This window comes from Brachyhypopomus gauderio, unplaced genomic scaffold (genome assembly GCF_052324685.1).
Source record: "Brachyhypopomus gauderio isolate BG-103 unplaced genomic scaffold, BGAUD_0.2 sc103, whole genome shotgun sequence".
NCBI lineage: Eukaryota > Metazoa > Chordata > Actinopteri > Gymnotiformes > Hypopomidae > Brachyhypopomus > Brachyhypopomus gauderio.
In genome coordinates this window covers 497,501-502,500 of record NW_027506924.1, presented here as the reverse complement: position 1 = coordinate 502,500, position 5,000 = coordinate 497,501, and the positions used below count along the sequence as shown (strand labels likewise).

The 5,000-nt window shown below is 44.8% G+C and overlaps 1 protein-coding gene across 1 annotated transcript in view; it reads right to left on the bottom strand.

The window, feature by feature from the left end:
• Positions 1-5,000, bottom strand: part of LOC143497214 (mitogen-activated protein kinase kinase kinase 11) — a 25,343-nt gene that overhangs the window by 10,178 nt on the left and 10,165 nt on the right.

Genomic DNA, 5,000 nt, shown 5'->3' with positions numbered 1-5,000 from the left:
TGAAAGAACAAGCAGAAGACAGTGAGACAGAGAGTGAGACAGAGTGAGACAGAGTGAGACAGAGTGAGACAGAGAGTGAGACAGAGTGAGATCAAAACAAAAGGGTGCGAGCGAGTCAGAGTGAGCTGCAGAGAGGACACGAGAGTGAGAGAGAGAATTAATCATAGTAAGACAGGGAGTGAGACCAAGAGAGTGAGATAGAGAGTGAGATGGAGAAAGAGGTGATTGGGTGGATGAGGGGAAAAGAAACACGAGAGAGGAAACAAAAAGGAACACATTTAAAAAACACTACAAATATGAGGGGAGATCTCCTCCTGATCTCAACACAGGAGTGAATACAGAGCAGAATTTATACAAGACAGGATATTTGTACAAATCATCTCTCCAATTATTAAACAAGCCTCACTGTCATATCATACAAATGTAATAATGTCAGATGTCATCGGCACTGGAGTGGATTAGATCTGAATAACCAGATGAACTATTAGATCTGAATAACCAGCATAAAAAAATGCTCATTCTCACCTGCTGATAGCATATGTGTTCTCACAGGCCTGCTAACGAGACAGGCACATGTACCAGTTGGTTTAAATTACATCTCCAGGTCTTTGGCCATGAAGGGCTCGATCCTTGCTGGTATTTCTCCGATTACCTCCTCATGCCCCCAATCATCTCCTTACAGCTCTTAATTTAGATGCATGTCCTTTATCCTGTCACCTAAGCCATGAACATCACAGAAACAGTGGGAAGCCATTTTCTTTGTTTTACTCTGATCACCAAAGTGGTGATGAGGTCTGAGTATGAACTACCAGTGTCACTAGTCTCCAGCATGATTACACATGGGCCGAGTTTGTCTGTCTGGGTCGGGCAGAGACAACCTTCCTTCACCCGCCTCATATTACCCTCACATTACACCAAAGTCCTCCGAGCCCCTGCCTCACACACACACACACACACACACACACACACACACACACACACACACACACACACACACACACACACACACACACACACACACACACTCTGTCTGTCTGTCTGTCTGTCTCTCACTTCACTTCCTCTTTGTTGGCTAAAGAGGAGAAATGTGTGTGTACGTGTGCATGAATGTGCATGTATATGAGACATTACAGCTAAAACTGTTGAGTGGGAGAAAACGGTAGGTGTCTTTACCAGTGAAACACACACACACCACTGCCAATACACACAAAGTACAAAAATGAACAAACTTTTGCATACACATTCAGACACAGACACACCAGCATTCTCTCACATACACACGCACACACACAATTCTTCAGATTGCAGTCAGTATTTAAGGATGGACTGAGTTTGATCTCTGAATGAACGCACACACACTACACTGAACAGAGTGTTAGAAGCAGGCTATAGCTGCTCTCCCCTTCCTGTTTCCCCATGAATCATTTGCTAACGAACACACACGCGCACACACACACACACACACACACACACACACACACACACACACACAGTTGCTCACTGTTCAGTGTCTCTGTTTTTTCTAAAGTTACTGCAGCCATCTCTCCCTTTACCAGAAAACCCTACTCAAAACCCTGCCAGATACCACAGAGACAGACATAGTGGCAGACACGCACACATGCGCGCACACACACACACACACACACACACACACACACACACACACTGGTGGTTTCCTTTGGCCTGTTCTTGTGACCTCCTCCACAGGACGTGACGCAAATCATCTCTTCTCGTTCCTCAAAAGAGGACAGAAAATATCCCTCTCTCCGGCTCCGCCCACAGCCAGAGCAGAACCCTATTCATGGAGCAGGGTGAGTTCAGGCCAACGCTCAGAGGACGACATGGACCAAAATGTCATATTGTTGTTGTATTGCTCTACACAGCACTGTGAACCTCTACTGCCATTTTGTTCCATACAGACGAAAAGCTTTTAAATTTTCACAGAATGTGTCTATCAGCATGGTTAATACTACATGTACAAATACCAGTAGAACACGACATCAATTAAATTACTTTTTCAAATATTTTTGGCATCTTTGAACACACTGAACACTTCACACAGCAAAACACAGTTACAGTTAAACCCTGCGTGTGTTCACTACCAGGCAGGACAGACCTCAGCATCAATGAGGCCAGGTGGAGGCACTCAGGCAGAAGTGCTCAGGGTTAAAATAAGGTGGATAAGTCAGAACATGGCTTTGTTTCAACATTCCTGCAATCACAGGGGTGTGTAAAACCTGATGAGGTTAGAGTGCTTCTGCAGTTTTTGAGCCGACATTATGATCTAGTCATGATGCACGAGGTTCATTTACAAACCACAGCCTGCAGTATTGGTATAGCAAAGGCCGATACTGTGAAAACGATATATTGTGCGACCCTAGCCCAGAGAGATGCAGCTAAAAAGGTCCCTAAACACACCAGAGCCCAAACTACAGCTCCACAACCACAGTTTGTTTGCTCACAGTCTGAACTGATCTGAAGTAGGGCTGAACGATTTTGGAAAATAATCTAATTGCAATTTTTTATCTATAAATTGCGATTGCGATTTAAAATCGCGATTTTTTTCCCATTGTTCCACTTCAGGCCTGTGGTTGGCGCCAGAGCGAACTACAAACTTTTTAGTCTAAGACGCTCAATGCATGAGAGTTGGCAACCCTGCAGGTATAGCAACTTGGCTAAAATATGTGCGTGAGGGCATTTGGTAGCGCATATCCAGTGTGTTTAACAAAGCCATGAAGCCGGGCTTGTTCACTACATTAACGGACATCATGTCTTTCACTATGAACTCCGTTACTGCCAGAGTTATTTCAGCGTGCTGCTTCGAATTACATCCATAAGGAGTTACACTTTCAAACGGTTCGGTCAGTGAACCCTGTCTGTTGGACCGCGGTCAAGCTATCCGCGATTTCGCGATTCATCCGCGCTTTAAATCTTATTGCGCCTATATGCGTGATCTTACGGTATTTCGCTGCTCACCGCATACTAAAGCTGTATAGGCGCAGAGAAACACTTTTGCGTATTTGAAGATGCAGCACTGGTCGTTGGCATTTTAGCCTTACAAATATCATACGAGGCTTTGTGGTGTTTTTTTAAATGCTGAAGAAGGTTTGTAGTGTTATCTCGCATCGTAGCAACAGTAGCAAGGCACGTTTTGCAGGGTACCTGACGTTGAGCAGCATCTTTTTAAAAGCCAAAGTAATTTCACACAACTGATGTGCTGCCCCTCTTTGGTATTAGACTTTCAGTTGTGTCAGCTTCCGTCGAGCCTGAAGCCATTGTGCAACAAGTTAAAGTGCGCTGTGTTAACTTCACTTCTCCACCTCTCTGCCTCCTGCTCGGGTTTGCTCCGTTCGTCCTTGGCTCGGCTCGCTCCCAAGTCACGTGACCAGTTTAAATCGCAGCCTGTGCGATTAGACAATCGCGTTTTTAAAAAATCGCGAAATTATCGCAAATGCAATTAATCGTTCAGCCCTAATCTGAAGTCAGTCTTTAGAAAGTCATGCTGGAACATCAACATCCTCCAACAGCCCAGACGGGATGGCACGAAGAGGACTTTTATTCACCTTTAAAAAAAAAAAAAAACAAAAACAAAAAAAAAAACAAAAAAAACAAACACATTTCCTTACTCTTTACTTATTATAATGCATCATTCAAAAAGGAAAATTTTAGATTAATGTGAGACTTTGACATGAGCACCTTCTCAAATATGTTATACATATTTTTTTATTTAAGAAATTATGCAAGAATTCTGATGTTACTGTAGTAAGGAAACATAGACAAACTACACAATAGTTTCAGAACTGCTTGCACACCTAATGACACTTCCGTCTGAAACATCTTGTTCCTCTAAACATTTTAATACACACACACACACACACACACACACACACACACACTTCACACACCCTTACAACACCTTCAGCCTCCATCCAACATAATGGTAATAATACTAGAAAGACGTAGAACAGGAAGAAGACCGAGAACGGATCACATCCAACTCAAGCCACATTTCAGCTACAGTTAAAACCCGCCGCTGATGGTAGCCTCCTGGGCTGATCCCAGATGATCACTAGGCTAAGTCCGCCCTTCAGGCTAACGGCTAGTCCTGAGCCTTCAGTCCTGCGGAGAAACCCGAGTGGCCACATGACTGGGGCAGGAGGCCCGTGACCTGGACCCCCTACAGATCCATACAGGCCACTGCTCACTAACAGGCTCAGTGCCAGAAGGTTGTTTTTTTTAGTATGTGGTCGAGGTCAACCATGTCTCAACAGGAAAAAGAAACAACAACAACAACAACAACCCCCCCCCCCCCCCCACACACACACACACACACGCACACACACACACAAAGGAGTGAAACTGAAATAACGCTCCGCCAACTGAACACTGTCGCTGCGAGATGGTAACCACGGCAACCGGCAGTGTTTGGTGTTTGTTGACTGTTTCAAAAACAGCCATGCACCCTAGATACGGAAGAGCCTTAGGTGGTGTGACCGCTGTGTCAGTCTTACAACACACGTCCCTATTAACAAAGTTACACAGGGGTGGGACAAACAGAAATTCTAGCACAAAAACTTGATTTATAAAGGTTGTATGGAGTTGGGAGTTATGGCATAGCATTGCAGTGGTTTACTACCCCAGAGGAAGTATCCCAGTGTTGGTTCACTACCCCAGAGGAAGTATCCCAGTGTTGGTTCACTACCCCAGAGGAAGTATCCCAGTGTTGGTTCACTACCCCAGAGGAAGTATCCCAGTGTTGGTTCACTACCCCAGAGGAAGTATCCTAGTGTTGGTTCACTACCCCAGAGGAAGTATCCCAGTGTTGGTTCACTACCCCAGAGGAAGTATCCCAGTGTTGGTTCACTACCCCAGAGGAAGTATCCTAGTGTTGGTTCACTACCCCAGAGGAAGTATCCTAGTGTTGGTTCACTACCCCAGAGAAAGTATCCTAGTGTTGGTTCACTACCCCAGAGGTGTCCCGGTGTTGGTTCACTACTCCA